This window comes from Phyllobates terribilis, unplaced genomic scaffold, assembly GCF_046119375.1.
Source record: "Phyllobates terribilis strain yellow unplaced genomic scaffold, ASM4611937v1 Scaffold_9__5_contigs__length_417890890, whole genome shotgun sequence".
Classification (NCBI taxonomy): Eukaryota; Metazoa; Chordata; class Amphibia; order Anura; family Dendrobatidae; genus Phyllobates; species Phyllobates terribilis.
The window spans coordinates 399,006,495-399,032,139 of NW_027362769.1; the positions used below are offsets into that span (position 1 = coordinate 399,006,495).

Genomic DNA, 25,645 nt, shown 5'->3' on the forward strand with positions numbered 1-25,645 from the left:
GAAAATGCCATCTTCTGCAAAAAGCAAGCCGCCATACAGCTCCAGCAGCGGAAAAATAAAAAAGTTATAGCCCTCAGAATAAAGCAGAGCAAAAACAATTTTTTTTTTAATATAAAATAGTTTTTATTGTGTAAAAGTGGCAAAAAATTAAAAAATTATACACATGTGGTATCACTGTAATCGTACTGATCTGAAGAATAAAGCTGCCTTATCAGTTTTACCACACTTGGAAATGAAATAACCCCCCAAAAAACAGTTCTTGAATTGCTGGATTTTTTTCATTCTGCCTCCCAAAAATCAGAATAGAAAGTGATCTAAAAATGTTATGTGCCCAAAAATGGTACCCATAAAAACGTCAACTCGTCCCACAAAAAACAAGCTCTCACATGACCCTGTTGGGGAAAATTATAGCTCTCAAAATAAAAAAGCATCTTTTAGTGTGTGATAGCAACCAAACATAAAAAAACTATATAAATCTGGTATCATTGTAATCGTACCAACCCGAAGAATAAAGTCATCTAATCACTGATACTGAATGAAGAACGTCATAAAAAATAAATAAAATTTCATCTGCTGTTGATTTGTTCATTCTGCCTCCTAAAGATTGCTGTAAGGCTCAAACACATTTATTCTGCTGTCACGCCGTAAATGGCAAAAATGGGAAATGGCAGCGAGTTGGGACCCAGACCTGTCCCTGCCCCTGTCACACTAAGGGGGCCCTGACTTTCCCTTATCTCAGGGGTACCTCTGAAAGTGAGGAGGCCTGAGCCACCAGCGTCTCCCTATCATATGCGCAGGCCCTACCGGTGACCCCCTCTCCCCCAGGGAGGAAGGCAGTACAAATAGAATAATACTGCGACAGACAGGGAAAACAGATAGGGTAAACAGAAATAGCAAGCTCACCAGAAAATACACTCATAGCCACAAAAGAAAACACCAGGAAAGAAAGGGTAGGTAAACTAAATGGGATAGAGGATAGGAAAACACTCAGCCAAACAGCAAGCAGCAATCCCAAGATAAATCTCTAACATCTCCAACTTCTCCAGACAACAGACTCATCTCCTTTCCTCCTCCTCCTCTTCCTCTTCCTCCTCCTCCTCACTCCAGGTTAGGCAGAATTAACTGAACACCAACATCAGCTGAAGGGGCTTGAGACTATTTATAAGGTGGAGCAAGAATTTCCACCCACTTCAGCTGAACAATCGACACATCAAGCTTGGCCAGGAAGACGGACATTAACCCCTGATTGCCCAAAAGGAAAAAACAGCATATAAACAGCAAAAATGACAAGGCCGTCACAAATCATTTAACACTTCGTGACACCTGCGCTCTGCGCTGAGCACTTACACCGGGGTTTCCATGTAAATCTCTGTAATACGTGATTCAGACGGAACCTCTGCAGAAGATTCCTATAATGAGGCAGATGAAGTCACCGTAGACACAGTCTGACCTGTGATGCGACAGTGTCTGTCTATTTAAGTGTGCATAAAAGTGCCGTCAGCCACAGTTTTGTGCACTTCTGAAAAGAAGGACACCACTGAACAGAGGCCTGATGAAGTCCAGAGTAACTTTGCTGCCTCATTATAGTGAATGGATCCCTCAGGGCTTTAAACTGAATCACGTCACTCGGAGATTTAGATGGAAACCCCGATGTAAGTTTTCAGCGTAGAGCGCAGGATAAATGTGATCCCAGAAGTTATGTAAAATGTTCCCATCAAACTCAATGCACAAAAGAAAGTTCACACTCAGGCCCGTCTTCTGTTAACAGAAATATAGGGGGTTTCCTCGTTAGCACAAAAGTGCTGCAAAAAAAGATATAGCTCCTCTCCCCCCAAAATAAATCCAGCAAATTCTGCACTCCCAAATCCTAATGCCCCTCTCCCTTCTGAGCCCCACAATATGCCTAAACCACACTTAGTGTCCATATGTTTGGCATTTCTGTAGCAATGAGAGCCCGCCTAATTTACGGGTCCATGTCTCCAGAAGCACGAGTTGGGCACAATGTAGGGGCACTACAACGTACAGGCACTACAATATGCTGGGCACTGCAATGTGCTGATAACTGCAATGTACTGGGCACTGCAGTGTACGGGCAGTATAATGTACTGGGCATTGAAATATATGGGCACTAGAATGGCAGATTTGCAATTTCCACTCAGCAACATCCACTACTGCTTATTTCTGGAAACCACTAATGGAGTCAAAATCATCATTACTCCTGTAGATAAATTCCCAGAGGGGTATAATTTCCAAAATGGGGTCACTCGAGGGAGGTTTCTGCTCTTCTGGGACTTAGGTACTCTGAATATGGAGTCCGCTAACTATTCTAAGATATTTTGTTCTCCAAGAGTTAAATAGTGCTCCTTCCCTCCCATGTCTCGCTGTGTGGCTAAGCAGTACTGTACAGCCACATATGGGGTATTGCTACAATCAGCAGAAATTGTGGGACAAATTTTGTTGACAGATTTATTCATTTCCCCATGTGAAAATAAATGTAAAATCTGGGCTAAAACAACATTTTTGTGGTAAAAATTTAATTATTCTTTCTTCACCGCCCAATGGTATAAAATTCTGGGAGGCACCTATGGTGTCAATATGATCACTGCACCCTTAGATGAAATTATTGAGCGGTGCAGTTTGTAAAATGTGGTTACTTATGGGTGGTTCTGCTGTTTTGGTACATCAGGGTCTCTGCCAATGTGACATGGCACCATCAAACCATTCCAGCAAAATCTGAACTCCAATATGGCTCTCCTTCCCTTCTGAGCTTTCCATTGTGCCTCAAAAGCAGTTTTCGACCACATGTGGGGTATTGGCGTACTCAGGAGAAATTGCGTAACAAATATAGGTTTCATTTTTTATATTATCCCTCATGAAAATTAAAAACTTGGGACTAAAGCAACATTTTAGTGAAAAATGTTTTAATTTTCCATTGATTCAGCCCAATGTTATACAATTCTATGAATCACCTAAAGGTTAAAAATGCTCACTACACCCCTAGATAAACTCCTTAAGAGGAGTAGTTTCCAAAATGTGGTCACTTGTGAGGATTTATGCTGTTTTGGCATCTCAGGAGCTCTTCAAATGTGAGATGGCATAAGCAATGTATTCCAGCCACAATTAGGCTCAAGAATTCAATTGACGCTCCATTCCTCACGAGCCGTGCTGTGCACCCAAACAGTAGTTTTCCACCAGATATATGGTATTGGTGTACTCAGGATAATTTGCACAACATATTTTCTCCTGTTACCTTTTGTGAGAAGGAAAGATCTGAGGCTAAAGTAACATTTTTGCTGGAAAAATGCATTTTTACGGGTCAACTTTATACAATTCTGTGAAACACCTGTGGGATCAAGGTGCTCACCACAACTGTAGATAAGTTTCTTGAGGGTTGTAGTTTCCAAAATGGGGTCACTTGTGGGGGCTTTCCATTGTTTAGGCTCAGGAGCTCTGCAAACACAACATGGCATCCGCTATCGATTCCAGCCAATTTTGCGCTCCAAAAGTCAAATGGTATGCGTTCCCATCCAAGCCCTGCTATGCACCCAAACAGTAGTTTTCCACTACATATGGGGTATCCGTGTACTCAGGAGAAATTACACAACAAATTATGGGGTTCATTTTCTCATCTTACCCTTGTGAAAATAAATAATTTGGGGCTAAGGCAACATTTTTGTGTTAATGATGTGATTTTTTATTTTCACGGCTCAACGTTCTAAAATTCTGTGAAGCACCTGTAGGTTCAAGGTGTTCACCACACCTTTAGATAAGTTCTTTGAGTGGTTTAGTTTTCCCAGATGGGGTCACTTGTGGGAGCTTTCCACTGTGTAGGCAAATGACGGGTTCTGCAAACATGACATGGCATCCGCTATCTATTCTAGCCAATTTTGCGCACTAAAAGTTGAAGGGTGCTCCTTCTTTTCCGAGCCCTGCCATGTACCCAAACAGTAATTTTCCACCATATATGAGGTATCAGCTTACTTAGTAGAAACTGCACATCAAATTATATGGTCAATTTTTCCAAATTATTTTAATTAATTAAATATTTTGGTGGGAAAAAGTAAAACTTTGATTTTTTTTCCTTTCACATTGCTATAATTCTGGTGAAGCCCCTAAAGGGTTAATAAACTTCTTGAGTGTTGTTTTGAGCACTTTTAGGGGTGCAGTTTTTGAAGTGTTGTCATTGTTTTGTATATTTTGTTGGAAAAATTAGAAATTTGTGATAAACTTTTAACCCTTCTAACTTCCTAGGAAAAATAATTCTGTCTCAAAAATATTAATGTGAAGAAGTGTTGAGCGAGCACTAAAATGCTCGGGTGCTCGAAGCTCGGGCCCAGCTCACCGTGATACTCGGGTGCTCGACCCGAGCAACGAGCCCAATATTAGTCTATGGGAGACCCGAGCATTTTCGCGGAGGCACCCCCGGAAGTCTGTAGAAAGCCTAAAAAGTGCCCAAAACGATAGTGGCAGTGCTCAAATGACATGGGGACAGCATGGGGATCAGCCCAGGAAGCATTTCTGACCCCCGGTCACTGCTGTCAACAACGTGGTCAGAGGTATTAAGCCACTTTTACGGGCTCACAATAAAACGTTCAAAAACGAAACTGAAACTGCTTTCCTGTGAAATATGTTAAGGAACATCCTTTCCAGGGTAAAGACTTGTGTATAAGTTAAAATAAATAACCAAAAACAAAAATACTCCTCCACACCTTGGGCTATGTTCACAAGTAGCATTTTTATGCGTTTTTGCACTTTTGTATTGCTTTCAACCGTGACAAATGCATTCACCGGGAAATGTCATTTTAACATTTTACAACCTTATCTGGCCATGTGCTGTGTGACACATGCATACAGTGCTGAAAAGACATGGGAACAGCATGGGGAAGACCCCTGGAAGCATCTCTGACACCCAGGTAACTCCCTAAAAGTGTGCCCCTCAGAAGTGATCCTTGCTGCAACAGAAGATGCAGACTTGCAACTATCCCCGTGCAAGTCCTTGTCCCAGGGCAGTGTTCAATTGTACCTCCACCATTCCTTGCAATGCAAGCGTAAGTATGCAGCCTGCCACCCACCCACCCCTAGGCTGCAATACCATACTGCTTGGTTGCTTGCACTTGAAATTGGGCCTTTTAGGCATGTGGAGGCAGAATCTGGCCACCACGTCATGGCTGCGTCGGCGGCCTGGTATCCATACTCAGTCCCCAGCCGCCCGGCGGCCGGGTGTCCACGCTTGGTCCCCAGCCGCCAGGGGGCGGCCGGGTGTCCATACTCGGTCCCCAGCCGTCCCTATTTGTCCCGGTAACTTTCCCCACACTTCTCTTAGCCTGGCCTGCTTTAGAGCAGCATTGGCCGAGCCCACCGGACAACCAGACTCCTCCGGTGGGCCCTGGCTTCTCCATCAGGGGAGTTGAGAGTGCCAAGGTGAGGAGCATGATGATGATGATAGAAGTTAGCATCTGCTTTGTTTTTTTTGGAATGCAAGCGCAAATGTGCAGCCTGCCACCCACCCACCCCCAGGCTGCAATACCATACTGCTAGCTTGCTTGCACTTGAAATGAGGCCTTTTAGGCTTGTGGAGGCAGATGCCAGCCACCATGTCATGGCTGCGTCGGTGGCCTGGTATCCATACTCAGTCCCCAGCCGCCCGGCGGCAGGGTGTCCACACTCGGTCCCCAGCCGCCCCTATTTGTCCCGGTAACCTTCCCCACACTTTTCTTAGCCTGGCCTGCTTTAGAGCAGCATTGGCCGAGCCCACCGGACAACCAGACTCCTCCGGTGGGCCCTGGCTTCTCCATCAGGGTAGTTGAGAGTGCCAAGGTGAGGAGCATGATGATGATAGAAGTTAGCATCTGCTTTGTTTTTTTTTAATGCAAGCGTAAGTGTGCAGTCTGCCACCCACCGATCCCCAGGCTGCAATATCATACTGCTATCTTGCTTGCACTTGAAATGAGGCCTTTTAGGCTTGTGGAGGCAGACGCTGGCCACCATATCATGGCTGCGTCGGCGGCCTGGTATCCATACTCAGTCCCCAGCCGCCTGGCGGCCGGGTGTCCACACTCGGTCCCCAGCCGCCATGGGGTGGCCGGGTGTCCATAAACGGTCCCCAGCCGCCCCTATTTGTCCCGGTGCGCCTTATACACAAGTGCTCATACCAAAACATTACCTGTGCATTTAGTGGGAAGGACAGACTAACCACAAACACGTGGACAAGTGAATGTGGCCATGGATGGTCCATCTCACTGACGCCTTCACACTGGGTTAATATTGTGGAAGCCAGGACACAGTTGGACACTGGGATGCAACATGTCCTCCAGACATAGAGGATTGCGGGTCCTGGGTCAATCCGGCTTCAACACAAAGTTCAGAAAATAGGCAGCAGCAGTGGTCGGCCTCCTACATAACGAGTAAATTATTCATGATCATGAGGCCCTCCATCTCCTTAGCTTTCTGTTCCTTAGAATGCAAGCGCATGTATGTAGTAGCGGCTAGGCCTGAGGTGGTCAGCGTTTTGGCGCATATCCTACCTCCTCCGAGGATTGCTGGATGTTTTCCTGCTACTATCCCAGTTCTATGACTCCCGTTAAAACAAAGCTTCAGGTGATGAATGATGGATGAGGTGGTGGCAAAGGAGAAAGAGAGGAGGAACAGGGACCATTCACATCAATATCAGGCCAGTCAACCACACATGTCTTGTAGGATATATTTCTGTACCAAAAGGAGCGGTTCGGCTACACAGTTATAGGGCATACAGTGAGTGCAATGCCTACCAAAAATTTCGAAGCACTCCAATGCCCCTTGGAAGTGACATGGAGGTCAGAGGGCCTTAACTAAACCATTTTTTGCATTTATAGCAACTGGGTCTCCTGTACACTGTTGGCCTAAGCAGTGAATGGAAGGCTTTCCAAAAATTATGAGGAACTGCAATGCCCCTTGAAACAGACGTGGATTACAGCGTACTAAAAACCTTCTACCCATTATTGGGGAGTGGGTCTCCCTTAGTGTTCGCCTATGCATTGAAAAGAAAAAGCTGACTAAAATTAGAAGGAAATGCAATGCCTGTTGGAAGAGTCGTGGAGGTTAGAGGTAATTAAAAACAACATTTAAATACCCCTTGGAAGAGCTGTGGAGTTCAGAGTGGTTTAACAAGACGGTTTTAATGCCCCTTGGAAGAGACGTGGAGGTCACAGTAGCTTAACAAGACGGTTTTAATGCCCCTTGGAAGTGTGGTAGAGGTCGCAGTGGAATAAGATGACAATATCAATGCCCCGTGGAAGAGACGTGGAGGTCACAGTAGCTTAACAAGACTGTTTTAATGCCCCTTGGAAGAGTGGTGGAGGTCGCAGTGGAATAAAAAGACAATATTAATGCCCCGTGGAAGAGACGTGGAGGTCACATTAGCTTAACAAGACTGTTTTAATGCCCCTTGGAAGAGTGGTGGAGGTCGCAGTTAAATAAAAAGACAATATCAATGCCCCTTGGAAGAGTGGTGGAGGTCGCAGTGGAATAAAAAGACAATATCAATGCCCCTTGGAAGAGCGGTGGAGGTCGCAGTGGAATAAAAAGACAATATCAATGCCCCTTGGAAGAGTGGTGGAGGTCGCAGTGGAATAAAAAGACAATATCAATGCCCCGTGGACGAGACGTGGAGGTCACAGTAGCCTAACAAGACGGTTTTAATGCCCCTTGGAAGAGTGGTGGAGGTCGCAGTGGAATAAAAAGACAATATCAATGCCCCTTGGAAGAGTGGTGGAGGTCGCTGTGGAATAAAAAGACAATATCAATGCCTCATGGAAGAGACGTGGAGGTCACAGTAGCTTAACAAGACAGTTTTAATGCCCCTTGGAAGAGTGGTGGAGGTCACAGTGGAATAAAAAGACAATATCAATGCCCTGTGGAAGAAACGTGGAGGTCACAGTAGCTTAACAAGACGGTTTTAATGCCCCTTGGAAGAGTGGTGGAGGTCGCAGTGAAATAAAAAGACAATATCAATGCCCCGTGGAAGAGACGTGTAGGTCACAGTAGCTTAACAAGACGGTTTTAATGCCCCTTGGAAGAGTGGTGGAGGTCGAAGTGGAATAAAAAGACAATATCAATGCCCCTTGGAAGTGTGGTGGAGGTCGCAGTGGAATAAAAAGACAATATCAATGCCCCTTGGAAGAGTGGTGGAGGTCGCAGTGGAATAAAAAGACAATATCAATGCCCCTTGGAAAAGCGGTGGAGGTCGCAGTGGAATAAAAAGACAATATCAATGCCCCTTGGAAGAGTGGTGGAGGTCGCAGTGGAATAAAAAGACAATATCAATGCCCCGTAGAAGAGACGTGGAGGTCACAGTAGCCTAACAAGACGGTTTTAATGCCCCTTGGAAGAGTGGTGGAGGTCGTAGTGGAATAAAAAGACAATATCAATGCCCCTTGGAAGAGTGGTGGAGGTCGCTGTGGAATAAAAAGACAATATCAATGCCCCATGGAAGAGACGTGGAGGTCACAGTAGCTTAACAAAATGGTTTTAATGCCCCTTGGAAGAGTGGTGGAGGTCGCAGTGGAATAAAAAGACAATATCAATGCCCTGTGGAAGAAACGTGGAGGTCACAGTAGCTTAACAAGACGGTTTTAATGCCCCTTGGAAGAGTGGTGGAGGTCGCAGTGGAATAAAAAGACAATATCAATGCCCCTTGGAAGAGACGTGGAGGTCACAGTAGCTTAACAAGACGGTTTTAATGCCCCTTGGAAGAGTGGTGGAGGTCACAGTGGAATAAAAAGACAATATCAATGCCCCTTGGAAGAGTGGTGGAGGTCGCAGTGGAATAAAAAGACAATATCAATGCCCCTTGGAAGAGCGGTGGAGGTCGCAGTGGAATAAAAAGACAATATCAATGCCCCTTGGAAGAGTGGTGGAGGTCGCAGTGGAATAAAAAGACAATATCAATGCCCCGTGGAAGAGACTTTGAGGTCACAGTAGCTTAACAAGACGATTTTAATGCCCCTCACAAGAGCCATGCAGTACAGCATATTAAAAACATTATTTCCATTATTGGGGAGTGGGTCTCCCATAGTCTTTGCCTATGCCTTCCAAGCAAAAGCTGCCAAAAATTAGGACGGAGGAACTTGCAATGCCCCTACAAGAACCATGCAGTACAGCATATTAAAAACATTATTCCCATTATGGGGGAGTGGGTCTCCCATTGTCTTTGCCTATGCCTTCCAAGCAAAAGCTGCCAAAAATTAGGACGGAGGAACTTGCAATGCTAGCAACACGGTATAGTGGTGGTATAGTGGTGGTGGAGCCTGAGGATAAGGAGAAGAGCAAAAAACAGCAAAAAACAGCCGAAATGAGGAAGCGTATACCCATCTGTGGGTGTGAAGCGGTGCATGGGAATAAATCTCCCGAAACAACACAGTGGATTTGACTTTATGTTACTCTGCTGTGATTTGGTGGTGATGAGAAGTCTGGCCCAATCCAGCCCTTGTTCATTTTGATAAGGGTCAGCTTGTCAGCATTGTCAGTTGACAGGCGAGTGCGCTTATCAGTTATAATTCCCCCAGCGGCACTAAAAACACGCTCCGATAACAAGTTAGCGGCAGGGCAGGCCAGGATCTCCAAGGCTTAGAGAGTGAGTTCATTCCAAGTGTCCAGCTTGGATACCCAATAATTAAAAGGCACAGAGGAATCACGGAGGACGCTGGTGGTTCGGCAAGGTGCTCCCTCACCATCTTTTGAAACTTTCCACTCCTTGTGAGAGTACCCCGCGCCTCAGGGCCTGTAAGCTGGGCGGGTCTCAGAAAACTGTCCCAGAATGTTGACAGTGTTCCCCTGCCTCTCCTGGATTGGAGTTGCGTCTCTCTCGCCTGTACGCCTTGGTTGATCAAAGAAATGTGACCTCTGCCGCTAGCGTGTTCAGATGGGAATTTTTTTAACAGTTCTGCAGCAAGGGCCTTCTGGTACTGCCCCATTTTTGTAGACCTCTCCACCTCAGGAATAAGAGAGTGAAAGTTCGCCTTGTAGAGGGGGTCTAAAAGTGTCACCAACCAGTAATGACTGTCACCCAACATTTTGACAACGCGAGGATCACGGTTAAGGCAGCGTAACATAAAGTCAGCCATGCGTGCCAGACTGGTAACGGGCAAGACTTCCGTGTCCTCACCAAGATGACGACTGACCATGCTCCCCCCCCCCCCTTGTCCTCAGGCCACCCATGCTGAACCGGCGTTATGACAGTTGTACAGGTACTACCGTCTGCAGCGCATGATACCAGCTCCTGTTCCTCCTCCTCCTCCTCTCCCTCATTGTCCCCCAATGCACGTTGGGATGAGATGAGGCTGGGCTGTGTGTAATCGCCCGCTACGGCTTCTTGATCCATCTCATCATACTTTGGCTGCAATGCCTCCTCTTTAATTCTCTGCAGAGAGCGTTGCAAAAGACAGAAAAGTGGGATGCTGACACTAATGATGGCGTCATCGCCACTCACCATCTTGGTGTACTCCTCAAAGTTTGTCAGGATGGTACATATGTCAGACATCCAGGTTCACTCCTGAGTAGAGATGAGCGTTGTTCGACTCGAACTGTTCGCCAATCTCAAATTCGAGCTGCTTTGGGCGGTGTTCGAGCCGCTCGGCGAACACGAACGATTTGAAAAAAATGCGGCTGTTCGAGGTTATGTTCGATAACTGTTCGTGCACCAAAATCATAACTGGATTTTTTCTCAGTAATGATGAAAATTAATGTTAATACGCAGTTTGAGTGTACAGCAGGGTGGGGGGAGGGTCAGGGGATGGATCTCTGCAGGAATAATGAAGATCTCCATTTTTTTTTCTCTTTCCCGCATTTACAGTGGGGAGGTGCAGTCTGTCAGCCTATCAGCAGCGCACACACGGAGCGAAGTGCTTTTTTTCACACAAGCAAGGGCATGTGTCATTGGCAGTGTATGTCACATGTCCTTGCCCTATAAGACCAAGCCATTTTCCCCGTCGCCACCATTTTCTCACTGCTGCAGCTGCGTGTTAGACGGCACCGCTGTTGCTGTGTGCGCTATACCTTGTTAATTTCAAGCCAATTTTCGCACAAATCTACAGATAGCTTGGGAGTAGGGAATAGTTGTGATTGCAGTCCTTTTAAGGACTAGGTTACAGCATTTCCTACGACTTTTATCAGGCAGGTCTGTGCTCTTAAATAGATAGGTTGGGAGTAAAGACTAATTGTAGTTGCAGTCCTTTTCAGGACTAAGTTACATCAGTTCCTATCAGTTTTTGCCAGGCAGGTCTGTGCCAGTGCTGTGCAAGTTTTTTTCACAGCATTTGGCTGAATCTAGCAAAGCTAATCCTTTTTGGCCTATTGCAGAGTGTGTTAGTCAGTGGAGTAGCCTATCTGTGTTGCAAGCTACACCACCTGTGTATAGAATACCAATTTTTTTACTGCACCTAGTGAAGTAAAACCTTTTGGGCATAGCATCATTCTATTAGTCCATCTATACTGACCTCCATCAGGTTGCAAATTGAATATAATTTTTTTCTGCATCCAACCCAGACAATAGTTTTGGCCTAATACCACAGTTTGGCCACTCAGCTCTGCTCGGTTCCCATCCATTGTTTTTTTGTGCAAACAACTCCAGAGTTGTGAATTAGTTAACCACCAAAATAAGTGGAAAAAGGCCTGCTGCTGGTGGAAAGGGGAATAGGCGTGTTGGGAAGGGGAAAAAAGGTTGTGTCCGTGGGGTAGGTGTTAAAGCAACAGTAACATCTGCAGAAGAAAGACCATCTTCCAGCCAAACTAAAATGTCTACTTTTTTTAGCAGACAATGTGATAAGATCCCTTTCTTACGGCCACGCCAATCGCTGCAAATTCCAGATGAGGCACAAAAACAGCAGGTGCTTCAACGGATATCAAGTGCTCCTTTAAGTGGGCTCTTCTTCACATCAACTTCAACATCACAAAAACTCCAGTCCTCAGAGGTGTCACCCCAATCGCACTTGCTTCCTCACAGCTCCCAAGTCTCCAGCTGCCCGTCTGAGTATGGGGTAGAACAGATGGTTGAGTCTGCAGAGCTGTTTACTCATACTATAGCCTGGGAATCAGACGTCGGCTCCAGCGCTTCTGTGAATCCAGACGAGGAAATGATCTGCACTGATGCCCAGAATCTTTATGAGTCGGATCCAGGACCAGACGCTGAAGGTTCTGACCATAATGTAGACCCTCATTCCCAAACTGTAACTCCTGTTGGTGGAGACAATGAGGAAGACGATGATGAGACTCAAATACCTGATTGGAGCGACAACTTTAGTTTTTTGTCAGGGCAGGGACAGGTTGGCTCTGAGGACGACGGGTGTGATAACACACAGGGTGATGATGACGAGGTTGGAGATCCCACTTACTGTCAACCCACAGTCAGCCAAGAGATGAGGTCAGCAGAGGAGGTGGAGGAGGATGCTAGTGACGACGAGGTTAGGTTGCGCCTTCCTGGACAGAGACGTAGTACTGGAAGCACGTCAACAACTGCATCCTCAAACACAGCTCTGCCTCTCACCACAAGTCGTGGTGGCTCTTCAGGTCGCATGGGTGCTAAGCCTGGACATGAAGTATAAGTTGCAGTGGGAAGCCCACTGTGCTACAATGCGGCCTAGCCGGCCGGGCCAGCCACCGTCTGCCATATCTTGTGCATCCGCGGCCTCTTCATCCTCTGTGACTGGGGGGACAGCAGTCACACCTGTTTTGGGACGCAGACCTGCCACCTCTTTACCCGCAACAGCCAGCGTGATTGGCAGGTCATCATTTTCTTTGGAGGTGGTAACACCAGCTGGTGTTGAGCGCTGTCCGACATCGATAGCACCACCTTTGGATCAAGGCAACCTAACATGTCCGCCTGCATCTTCCTCACAGACAGGCAGTTTGCCGGAGACACCCTTCTCAACCCCGTCTAAGCACAATAGCCAGCCCTCGGTCCCTCAGATGTGGACAAGTAAAAGACCATTTCCTCCTAGCCATGAGAAAGCTAAGAGGTTGAATTTCACCATCTGCAAGCTCTTGGCTACAGAAATGCTGCCTTTCCGCCTGGTGGACACAGAGGATTTTCGAGACCGTATGTCCATCGCAGTGCCCCAGTACCAGATGCCCAGTCAGCACTACTTCTCAAAGAAAGGTGTGCCTGCGCTCCACCAGCATGTCGCACACAACATCACCGCTTCTTTGAGAAACTCTGTGTGTGACAGGGTGCATTTCACCACAGACACTTGGACGAGTAGGCATGGACAGGGGCGTTACATGTCGCTGACTGGGCACTGGGTAACTATGGTGACAGCAGGACAAGGGGCTGCTGTCCAAGTCTTGCCATCCCCACGAGTTGTGCGTCAATCCTCTTTATCTCAAAGTTCCTCCACTGCTTCTGCCTCCTCAACCTCCTCTCGGTCCTCCACCTGCACCCAAAGCCTGTCTGGTCATGCCACAAGCTTTCTAACTGCGCAGAAGGGATCCTGCACACCTCCTTACTATGCTGGCAGTAGGGCTCAACGTCATCAGGCGGTTTTTACTTTGAAATGTCTGGGAAATGTGAGTCACACAGCTGAGGAGTTGTGGTCAGCTCTGGAGAACCAATTTCATGAATGGTTGTCTCCACTGGACCTGAAACCAGGGAAGGCCGTGTGCGACAATGCTGCAAACCTGGGTGCGGCCCTTCGCCGGGGCAATGTCACACACGTGCCTTGTATGACTCACGTGTTGAACCTGGTTGTCCAGCAATTTTTAGCCCACTATCTCGGACTAAATGGCCTTCTGCAGAGGGCACGGTCGCTGTGTGCTCACTTCCGCCGTTCGCATCCCGCAGCTCAGCGACTTACATCTCTACAGAAGTCGTTGGGCCTGCCACTTCACCGGCTAAAATGCGATGTGCCTACCCGGTGGAATTCAACTCTGCACATGTTGCAGCGACTGTGGCAGCACCGACAAGCCCTGCTGCAATACGTTCTGACGTATAGCCTGGGCCAAGGAGATACAGAGGTGGGGCAAATCACGCTGGAGGAGTGGCTCTCCACTGATAATGTAGACAGACTCACGTTCATAAAGATGAACAAATCATGGATCCGAAACGACTTTTCTAACCCTGTGTCATCCTGGGGAGAGTAAAAGCTTGATGATTGGTTAAAATCACCTCACCAACCGTTTTAAGCTTTCAAATTACTAATCATGTTTATCTGTATCTTGGCTGGAAAATAATTTGGGCTTTGTAGCAGTGTGCAGCACTGATTCTAATAGGCCATCTATACTAAGCTCCACCAGATTTAAAATTACTAATCATGTTTATCTGTATCTTGGCTGGAAAATAATTTGGGCTTTGTAGCAGTGTGCAGCACTGATTCTGTTAGGCCATCTATACTAAGCTCCACCAGATTTAAAATTACTAATCATGTTTATCTGTATCTTGGCTGGAAAATAATTTGGGCTTTGTAGCAGTGTGCAGTACTGATTCTATTAGGCCATCTATACTAAGCTCCACCAGATTTAAAATTAATAATAATTTTTAGCTGCATCTAGCCCGGAAAATAATTTTGGGGCTCCGAGATGCGCAAGACACATAAGTGCCTTCTTGCTGCACTACCTGCAACATGACCCTCAGATTGTCAGAATTGAAAGTAATCCTGACTACTGGGTTGCCACACTTTTAGATCCCCCACACTCTTCGATCAACCTTTTCATTTTAATAAAGACCAAAAAAATGGTCATTTTTTAAATTATAAGCATTAGCAGGTTATTAGAAACTGAAATCAAACAGTTTTCAACTCAAAACTTTATTCTAGGTGATGTTACATTTGCACATAGGACCCCTTGTTCGAAAGGAGCTTCTGAACTCTCTCGTCCATTGAATTTATCAGGTTTTGGATGGTTTCTGCTTCAATTGTTTTGCATGAGGACAGAATACCCTCCCAAAGCTGTTGCTTAGATGTGAACTGCCTCCCGCCATCATAGACACTCCTTTTGATGATGCTCCAGAGGTTCTGAATGGGGTAGAGGTCAGGGGAGTATGGGGGTCACACCATAAGTTTGTCCCCTTTTATGCCCATATCAGCCATAGATGCAGATGTGTTATGTGCAGAATGAGACGGTGCATTATCATGCATAAAAATGATCTTGCTGTGGAATACACGGTTCTTCTTCTTGAACCATGGCAGGAAGTGCTGTTTGAGAAACTCCACATAAATTATGGAGTTCATCTTTACCCCTTCAGGGATCCTAAAGGGGACGACAATCTCTCTCCCCATGATTCCAGCCCAAAACATTACTCCACCTCCTCCTTGTTGGCGCTGTAGCCGTGTTTGCGTGGGGTGTCCATCAACCAGCCATCCTCCACTCCATCCATCTGGACTATCGAGCGCTGCACGGCACTCATCCGTGAACAAAACAGTTTTGAAATCAGTCTTCATGTAATGTTTGGCCCACTGGAGCCGTTTCTGCTTGTGTGAAGTGGATAGAGGAGGTCGACAGGATGGCGTATGCACAGCTGCAAACCTCTGAAGGACCCTGCATCTTGTTGTTCGGGGGACGTTGGAGGCACCAGCAGCTTCAAAAACTTCTCTGCTGCTATGACAAGGCTTTTTTGCCGCTGCTCTTTTAACCTGACGTAATTGCCTGTAGGAAAGAGTCCTCAATTTGCCCTTATCAGTACGCACACGTGTGTACTGTGAATCAGCTACATAGAGTACAGACCAAAAGTTTGGACACACTTTCTCATTTAAAGATTTTTCTGTATTTTCATGACTATAAAAATTGTACATTCACACTGAAGGCATCAAAGCTATGAATTAACACATGTGGAATTATATACTTAACAAAAAAGTGTGAAACAACTGAAAATATGTCTTATATTCTAGGTTCTTCAAAGTAGACACCTTTAGCTTTGATGACTGCTTTGCACACTCTTGGCATTCTCTTGATGAGCTTCAAGATGTAGTCACCGGAAATGGTTTTCACTTCACAGGTGTGCCCTGTCAGGTTTAATAAGTGGGATTTCTTGCCTTATAAATGGGGTTGGGACCATCAGTTGTGTTGTGCAGAAGTCTGGTGGATGCACAGCTGATAGTCCTACTGAATAGACTGTTAGAATTTGTATTATGGAAAGAAAAAAGCAGTTAAGTAAAGAAAAACGAGTGGCCATCATTACTTTAAGAAATGAAGGTCAGTCAGTGCGAAAAATTGGGAAAACTTTGAAAGTGTCCCCAAGTGCAGTTGCAAAAACCATCAAGTGCTACAAAGAAACTGGCTCACATGAGGACCACCCCAGGAAAGGAAGACCAAGAGTCACCTCTGCTTCTGAGGATAAGTTTATCCGAGTCACCAGCCTCAGAAATCGCAGGTTAACAGCAGCTCAGATTAGAGACCAGGTCAATGCCACACAGAGTTCTAGCAGCAGACACATCTCTACAACAACTGTTAAGAGGAGACTTTGTGCAGCAGGCCTTCATGGTAAAATAGCTGCTAGGAAACCACTGCTAAGGACAGGCAACAAGCAGAAGAGACTTGTTTGGGCTAAAGAACACAAGGAGTGGACATTAGACCAGTGGAAATCTATGCTTTGGTCTGATGAGTCCAAATTTGAGATCTTTGGTTCCAACCACTGTGTCTTTGTGCGACGCAGAAAAGGTGAACGGATGGACTCTACATGCCTGGTTCCCACCGTGAAGCATGGAGGAGGAGGTGTGATGGTGTGGGGGTGCTTTTCTGGTGACACTGTTGGGGATTTATTCAAAATTGAAGGCATACTGAACCAGCATGGCTACCACAGCATCTTGCAGCGGCTTGCTATTCCATCCGATTTGCGTTTAGTTGGACCATCATTTATTTTTCAACAGGACAATGACCCCAAACACACCTCCAGGCTGTGTAAGGGCTATTTGACCAAGAAGGAGAGTGATGGGGTGCTATGCCAGATAACCTGGCCTCCACTGTCACCAGACCTGAACCCAATCCAGATGGTTTGGGGTGAGCTGGACCGCAGAGTGAAGGCAAAAGGGTCAACAAGTGCTAAGCATCTCTGGGAACTCCTTCAAGATGGTTGGAAGACCATTTCTGGTGACTACCTCTTAAAGCTTATCAAGAGAATGCCAAGAGTGCGCAAAGCAGTCATCAAAGCAAAAGGTGGCTACTTTGAAGAACCTAGAATATAAGACATACTTTTGGTCTGTACTGTACTTCTTGATTGCCAAGACACTTCATCCTGATCATCGCACAATGTTGATTGTAGTCATGCCTTGACCTAAACACTCCACAATTTGTTGCTTCTCAGCAGCCGACACATCCTTTTTCTTTCCCATTTTGGCAGAAAATGTAGGCTGCTTAATAATGTGAGACAGCCTTCTTAAGTAGTCTTGCCTTTCATTGGACACACCTGCCAAACTAATAAGCACAGGTGTCTGCAATTGCTTACAGTGATATAAAGAGCCCTGACACACATCACCATCAATGAGTTTAACTGACAAACAAACAAATTCTTCCCTTATCACTCCTAAACACTTTTTGCATAATAATTTGGAACACAGTGTACATGTGCTTTTCCACAAAACACCAGTGGTTCACGTAGTGAATCTTACAGTTCTAACTTGCCAACCGTGGTCTGTATGGAGTTGTTCAATAAAGGGCCCAAAATTAAGATAACATAGATGGGAGAGGTCTCTATGAATAGGAATTCCTAAGTATTTGATACCCTGTGAGGGCCAGGCAAAGGGAAAGTTGGACTGGATGGAATCCTGTATGAATTCGGGGAGGGAGACATTGAGGGCCTCAGACTTCGCTGCATTGATTTTAAAATTTGACCACGTAAAAAAGTGATCTATTTCAGCCATAACAGCAGGGATGGATATATGTGATTGAGTGATATATACTAGGACATCATCAGCAAATAGAGAGCACTTGTACTCGGTGCCTCCCACCTCAATCCACCTAATATTGGGGTTATGGCGAATTGATGAGAGCAGGTGCTCCGTCACTAGGATGTATAAGAGAGGGGACAGAGGACATCCCTGCCTTGTCCCATTGGTGATTATGAAAGGTGATGAAAATGTTCTGACGCGCCCCCTGGGCCTTGGGACACCCGGAGCCGGACCCTTTTTGGTGGATGCTGGTGGTTGTAGTCTCCATGGCGGCGACTCGGTTCCGTGGCTCAGGGCGGTCAAACCAGTGGCGGAACTATTTATGTGGTTTTGATGTTTAAATGTCCGACTACGCCACCCGTGGATTGCGGTCAGAGTGAACCGCCACTGCAGGGCAGACCGCTGAGGCAGGTGTTGTGGGTGCAGCAGATCGTAGCATAACTCCCCACGGGAGGAGTATAGCCTCAGGGCAGTGTATGCGGAGGATGGGGGTGATGGTGCAGGGCAGCAGCAGTAACGACACGGAGTCAGTGATGCAGTCCAGGGCCTTTACTCACAGTTCTTATTATCCAGACCACTTCTGCAGGTAACGGCTGCCCACGTCGTACTGTGCTCACCAGGTGAGGGGCTCAGACAACTCCCAGATAACTTTGGAGCGCTTCACAGGACCCCCTTTGTGTGTCCTTTGTCTGGCCTTTCTTACCAACCCTTCTGTCCGGCTGCCTCGGGCCTCCTCTTGGTAAACTTGGCGCCAGTTTCCCTGACCCTATGTGGTGCCTTCCTAGCGGGTGTAGCGAGGGGCTGCGCCACATAAAATGTCACAGCCTCCGGTTTCTAGCTGAGGGTCGTTTCCCGCCTCCACTAGTTTCGGGGACCGGTCTCCCCCTTTGGCCTGACCCCTCCACGCAGGTGGATTCGGGCGTGCGGTGGCGACTCGCCCGTCCGCACCCCTGGGATCCTTTCATTCCTCGTTCCTGGAGCCTTCTCCGCTCCTCTTCCTTCCTTCTCCCTCTTCCAGGCCTGGGCCTCTGTTACTAGGCCCGCCTCCGGAGCAGAGCTCATGCAGAGCCCCTGCTCCCTGTCACTTCTGCTCAGACTTCTCTGCACTGAACTAAGATGGTGCCCACCTTTTATACTCCCTTCTCAATGCACCCAGGAACTGCTTCCTCCCTGCTCCTGCACTACAGGGTTCCCCTTCCTCAGTGTTCCCTCCCCCCACTCCAGCCAGGGACAGGGACTGTCATGCCCATCTCAGGGGCATATTGGTCGCCCTGCCCCACGGCAATGTGGTGTAATGCATGCAGGTGTCGGGTCCTGATCCACACTCCATCCTTACTTGAGAGTGAGATATCACACCTCTGGGTGAGGTGCAATACCTCTGTAGCAACCGAGCCCTCAGAGTGCTACAGTTCCATTTATCTTCAGCCTAGGTGACGTATTGCGATACAGGGCCGTGATTTTGGCTATAAAAGGGTCCCCTAGACCCCTACCCCAAGCTTTTTAAGAGAATAATATATGGCGTGCCACGAGACTCTATGGAATGCTTTCTCAGCATCCAACGAGAGTATCTAATTACAAATTTTTAACGGCATCTAGCCCAGGAAATACTTTGTGCCTAGTAGCAGTGTCTGCTAGTCAGCGGATTATCCCGGCTGTTAAGCAAGCTACACCACCTGTAGTTTGGACACTTAATATTTCCAAAGGAAATGCTTCGGGACCACGGGATACTCAGTGAAGAGCATCAGGAGGCACCCCAAGGCATAGGGGCTGGGACTGGCGGTAGGACGCCTTGCGGTGGACAGCCGAGCTCGATCCTAATAAAAGCTTTTTAACTGCAGCAGCTTTAGTGGACGCTACTGGAGCTGGAATTACGCGGCTGCTGGCATGAGACTTGCCCTCCAATAGATCCTTGTAAAAGGATTTAAAGTGTATTCATTCAAATTAGAGAGACAATTTAAATTAAAAAGCTTAGAGCTGCCTCCACCACAGGGGGGCTCGCTCGACCCACCAGCGGACAGGCACCAGTATTGGGAGAGGGTGGCTGGCCATCAGGGTCCACCGCGGCTCTGGCACAAACCCGGCGACACGGAGGTGGCACGGGCAGGAACGGACTGGCCGTGTCGGCTTCTCACTTTTTGGATTTTAGAAGGGCATGACATGCCTATATCTGTGTCTCCCCCTCCTTTTATTCTTCCACCTCTTTTCTTTTCGCATGACTATATGTACTTGTCACTTTTCCATGTGTTAGTTAGGTCTTCTGAGCAGTTTGTCAGCTTTTGGACACCTTTGAAGGTGTTTTCTATGTGTTTCTATGTGTTTTTGTTTGCCTGCCATTGGTTTTAACGGTGTTCGAAGGTGTTCGACAAACAGTTCGGCGAACACACGGGTGTTCGACAAACCGAACCGAACTCAAACACTACGGGGGTGGCTCAACACTACTCCTGAGGTCTTATGTGTGGAGTCTGACCTGAATATCGACTGGCTTGTTGCAGCTGGTACTCCACAACTGCTCTCTTCTGCTCACAAATCCTTTGCAACATGTGGAGGGTAGAGTTCCAACGTGTGGGGACATCACACACCAGTCGGTGTGCCGGAAGCTGCAAACGCTGCTGCAACACAGCAAGGGCGGCGGAAGCTGTAGCCGACTTCCGAAAATGAGCTGACAGGCGGCGTACTTTGACGAGCAGATCTGGCAACTCGGGGTACGATTTAAGAAACCGCTGAACCACAAGGTTAAGCACATGAGCCAGGCATGGTACGTGTGTGATCTCGCCTCGCCTCAGAGCCGCCACGTGGTTACTGCCATTGTCACAACACGACCATACCTGTATGTAGGTTCAGCGGTCTCAGCCACAGATCTGCCTGCTCTTTCACAGCTGTCCACAACTCACAAGCAGTGTGAGGTTTATCACCTAAGCTTATGAGTTTCAGCACAGCCTGTTGCCGCTTGGCTGAGGCAGTACTGCAGTGCTTCCAGCTTGTAACTGATGTGGTGATATCTGAGATGGAGGCTGAACATGATGATGAGGAGGAGAATGATGCGCAGGAGCTGTACACTGTGGGGGCAACTCTGACTGAGGAAGGATTCCATCTCCACCAGCCTAAAAGGCAGCATTTCCAACGCAAGCAGTCATGAAATGTGCGAATTTATAACTGTGGCCTGTGGGGCATTGGCTGCGAATTTGCGCTTTCGTTCAAAGGTCTGGGATATGGACAATTGAACGCTGCGGTGGGACGTGGACATTGATGCTGTTTCTTGAGAAACTGCCATAACAAGTGAAGACTGAGAGGAGGGGGCATCTTTGCATGCAGTATGGGCAGGGTATTGCCTTGCACGCACAACAGGGGGTTCTCTTACACGCACAACAGCGGAAGAAGCAGTGGTGACACCACTGACACTGGTCGTGGACCCTGGGGTTCGCCCCACAAAGTCGGGTGCTTTGCTGACATGTGCCTGATCATGCTGGTGGTGGTCAGGCTGGTAGTTTTGTCACCCCTGCTGATGCTGGCCTGGCAGGTGGTACAAATGGCCTTTTTGGGGTTATCAGCAGAGTCTTTAAAAAAATTCCAGACTCTGGAAGACCTACCGGTCGTACTAGCAACGTCCCTCGTGTTGGTGTTACGGGGAACGGTTGCCTGCCTTCTGTCTGCGGCCGCCACACTGCTTCTTCCTGCCTATTGGGGTACTCTGCCTCCCGCCCCCTGTGTGCTGCTGGCCTCGCTCTGCGTATCCTCCTGCCATGTTGGGTCAGTTACTAGATCATCCACTACCTCCTCCTCTTCCACTTCCGTACCATGGTCCTCCTACTCACTTTGTGGCAATTGTGTCTCGTCATCGTCCACCTCTTGTGACAAATTGCCAGCGTCACCTTCCTGTGGCCGTGGCTGTTCAAATATTTGGCCATCGGTACATGGGATCTCCTCTTCCACCACTTCAAGCGGAGCAGGCGAGGGGCCCAAATATAGAAATGGACCAGTGAACAGCTCTTCAGAGTGTCCAACTGTGGGATCAGTTGCTGTCTGACGACACTCGGGATTGTGGGAGGAAGGAGCATCAGGGTGAGGAGTATGTGGTCGAGACTCACGGCTACTAACACTTGACCGTGTGGAAGACAGACCGGAGGTGGTGATGCCCAGGTAACTGGAAGTATTATCTGCTATCCAATTAATAACCTGTTCACACTGATCAGTTCGCAATAGTGGTCTTGTTGTTGTGTGCTTCCATAGTAATTCGGTCAAGAACTGGGAGCGAGAAGATGTGGCTGTTGGTTGTGGCACATTTTCACCTTGGCACGGCCCCGTCCTCTGCACGCACCATCATCAGAACGTCCAGTTCCACGTCCCTTGCCACGCGCCTTGTCCATTGTAAAGGAAGTAAAATAGCTTACACTCGCACTATCAATGGAAAAATGGTAAGAAAAAGGAGATTAGAACCGTTGAAGAGGAAAACCACAGTTCTAGTTCTCTGGCCTACACCAGAATCTTTTAAACAGATATATTTGTTTCTGAACAGTCAGCGACACACTCAAACTGCTTTTTTTATGGAAAAAAGGCAAAAAGGTGGATAACACCCAGATTTGAACCGTGGAAGAGGAAAACCACAGTTCTAGTTCTCTGGTCTACACCAGAATCTTTTAAACAGATATATTGGTGTCTGAACAGTCAGCGAGACACTGAAAATGTTTTTTTTATGGAAAAAAGACAAAAAAGTGGATAATACAGAGATTTGAACCATGGAACTGCAAAACCACAGTTATAATTTCCTGGCGTATACCAGACTTGTTAAAATAGATAAATTTGTGTCTGAACAGTCAGTGACACACTCAAACTGTTTTTTTTTATGGAAAAAAGGCAAGCAGGTTGATAACACCCAGATTTGAACTGTGGAAGAGGAAAACCACAGTTATAGTTATCTGGCCTACACCAGACTCTTTTAAACAGATATATTTGTGTCTAAACACTCACACACACTCAATTTTTAATTTTTTTTTTTTGGTGGGGGGGGGGATACCAAAAGGTTAATAAGACGGGTATTTGTACAGTCTGACTGAGGAAAAAAAAACAGGATTTAGATAAAAAAAAAAGGATTTTTCCTGGCCCTTGAGACCTGGGGATAAGTCTAGCAATTTGAGCAGCAGGAGCACACAGGACTGTAATGCAGTGTTTGCTGGTATAACCACTGCGTCTCCTATACAGCCTGCCTGCCTGCCTGCCTGATATCTGGGATGGATATTAGTCCTGAGAAGGACTGTTTGTTTGATTTGGCAGGCTTTAGAGACCCTACACTACCTATTTCGCAGTACAAATCTCTCCCTAGCTCAGCAGCACTGACCCTACACTGTCTGATCCGGAGCGACTGTGTCCAAGATGGCGGCGCCCGGTTTTTAATACTCGAGGTGACGCTGTGCGGCCAGCCAATCACTGTAATGCCCACAAACAACATGGCTGCGGCATTACAGTGACTGGCTGGCAATCCCTGCATGTTCATTGGCTCTGTAAAGAGCGCCAAACATGCAGGGCGGAGACCCGAGCTCCCGCCCGAGTAACCCGGAAATGCTCGGTGCTCGCCGAACATCATGCTCGCTCAACACTAATGTGAAGTAGACATGTGGGAAATGTTATTTATTAACATTTAGACCACAACTATGTGACACAGATGCCTTACCATTAAATTATAGGTTCATTATTTGATTATTTAGGTAGTGATATACAATAATAATTACATAGCAAAAATAAATTGGGAGTTTGCAGCCAGTGCTTGGGTGGCTGGAAAGAAAAATTTACAATAAAGAAATTTTATCATTAGACCCCTTTAAGAAATTATGCAAATGTACGATCATTTGAAATAGGTATGTAGTAAATTAGTGCCTCCCAATTTACTTTTGCTATGTAATTTGCCATGCAAATAGACAGCGTGTCTGAAACTTGTAACACGTCAGGATGACAATCAAAATGTCAGATATTAAAAGTAAAACACTCCTGTAGTTTGTGTGCTAAATAGGCATAATTAAAAATATATATATATACTACTATTGGGATTTGAACCCTGGCACTGTAGTTTCAGAGGCTGATGTGTTACCATTGAGCTATCCAGTCAAGTGATAGTGACTGTCAGCTTTTCTTGTCTTATGAGATCAACCATGAAAATACTCAGGGTGACTAAAAGTCATTGTGATTCTGATTGTGATGTTTGAAGAAAGTCACACATCAGACTCACACATCAAAATCAAACATCATTTCAATTTGGCTTGCTTGCACTCTGTGCATAAGTCCCAATGAGTTTCAGACGGGTTTGCACTGAAAATCATATAACCAAATAGAACTCCTAGGTTTCTTCAACTGAGCTTTTGGGTTCAAGTCCCATCAGCGAACAGTGACTTTTTTTTTATTATTATTAGAGATGAGCGTTGTTCGACTCGAACTGTTCGCCAATCTCAAATTCGAGCTGTTTTGGGCGGTGTTTGAGCCGTTCGGCGAACACGAACGATTTGAAAAAAATTCGGCTGTTCGAGGTTATGTTCGATAACTGTTCGTGCACCAAAATCATAACTGGATTTTTTCTCAGTAATGCTGATAATCAATGTTAATACGCAGTTTGAGTGTACAGCGGGGTGGGGGGAGGGTCAGGGGATGGATCTCTGCAGGAACAATGAAGATCTCCATTTTTTTTTCTCTTTCCCGCATTTACAGTGGGGAGGTGCAATCTGTCAGCCTATCAGCAGCGCACACACGGAGCGAAGTGCTTTTTTTCACACAAGCAAGGGCATGTGTCATTGGCTGTGTATGTCACATGTCTTTGCCCTATAAGACCAAGCCATTTTCCCCGTCGCCACCATTTTCTCACTGCTGCAGCTGCGTGTTAGACGGCACCGCTGTTGCTGTGTGCGCTATACCTTGTTAATTTCAAGCCAATTTTCGCACAAATCTACAGATAGCTTGAGAGTAGGGAATAGTTGTGATTGCAGTCCTTTTAAGGACTAGGTTACAGCATTTCCTATGACTTTTATCAGGCAGGTCTGTGCTCTTAAATAGATAGGTTGGGAGTAAAGACTAATTGTAATTGCAGTCCTTTTCAGGACTAAGTTACATCAGTTCCTATCAGTTTTTGCCAGGCAGGTCTGTGCCAGCGCTGTGCAAGTTTTTTTCACAGCATTTGGCTGAATCTAGCAAAGCTAATCCTTTTTGGCCTATTGCAGAGTGTGTTAGTCAGTGGAGTAGCCTATCTGTGTTGCAAGCTACACCACCTGTGTATAGAATACCAATTTTTTTACTGCACCTAGTGAAGTAAAATCTTTTGGGCATAGCATCATTCTATTAGTCCATCTATACTGACCTCCATAAGGTTGCAAATTGAATATAATTTTTTTCTGCATATAGCTCTGAAAAAATATTTGGCCTTCTAGCAGTGTGTGGGACTTGGTCTATTAGTCCATCTATACTGACCTCCATAAGGTTGCAAATTCAAAATAATTTTTTGTCTGCATCTAGCTCTGAAAAAATATTTGGCCTTCTAGCTGTGTGTGGGACTTGTTCTATTAGTCCATCTATACTGACCTCCATCAGGTTGCAAATTAAAAATAATTTTTATCTGCATCTAGCTCTGAAAAAATATTTGGCCTTCTAGCAGTGTGTGGGACTTGTTCTATTAGTCCATCTATACTGACCTCCATCAGGTTGCAAATTAAAAATAAATTTTTATCTGCATCTAGCTCTGAAAAAATATTTGGCCTTCTAGCAGTGTGTGGGACTTGTTCTATTAGTCCATCTATACTGACCTCCATCAGGTTGCAAATTGAATA

General features: G+C 46.4%; 1 protein-coding gene across 1 annotated transcript in view; it reads right to left on the minus strand.

Moving 5' to 3' along the window:
• LOC141162608 (perforin-1-like) overlaps nucleotides 1-25,645 on the minus strand; it is a 59,984-nt gene that overhangs the window by 20,393 nt on the left and 13,946 nt on the right. The gene's annotated exons all lie outside the window — the stretch shown is intronic.